The sequence below is a fragment of the Myotis brandtii genome, unplaced genomic scaffold (genome assembly GCF_000412655.1).
Source record: "Myotis brandtii unplaced genomic scaffold, ASM41265v1 scaffold952, whole genome shotgun sequence".
Lineage (NCBI taxonomy): Eukaryota > Metazoa > Chordata > Mammalia > Chiroptera > Vespertilionidae > Myotis > Myotis brandtii.
Window position 1 is genome coordinate 425058 of NW_005371930.1, and position 227 is coordinate 425284.

General features: G+C 69.2%; 1 protein-coding gene across 1 annotated transcript in view; it reads left to right on the forward strand.

Annotated features, from left to right (window-relative positions):
* The window catches only part of CELSR1 (cadherin, EGF LAG seven-pass G-type receptor 1), a 109059-nt gene that overhangs the window by 80792 nt on the left and 28040 nt on the right, over positions 1-227 (forward strand). The gene's annotated exons all lie outside the window — the stretch shown is intronic.

The following is a 227-nucleotide window of genomic DNA, read 5'->3' on the forward strand; positions in this document are numbered from 1 at the left end:
GAGCCGGTGGGATGACGGTGCCGCCCCACCCGGGGGATCAGGGCCAGACGCAGGCGGACCCCAGGGACGCAGTGGCTGGCTCAGCCTCGTGGTCTGTGTGGCACACACCGTCTTTCCAGGTGTAACAGCCGAGGGGCTGTTTTCACCCACCTAGGAGCCCTCAGCTGTCCAGCGGCCTTGCCAGGTGTGGGCCCATTCCCGGGCCGTGTGCTGGGCTGGGAGCCCAC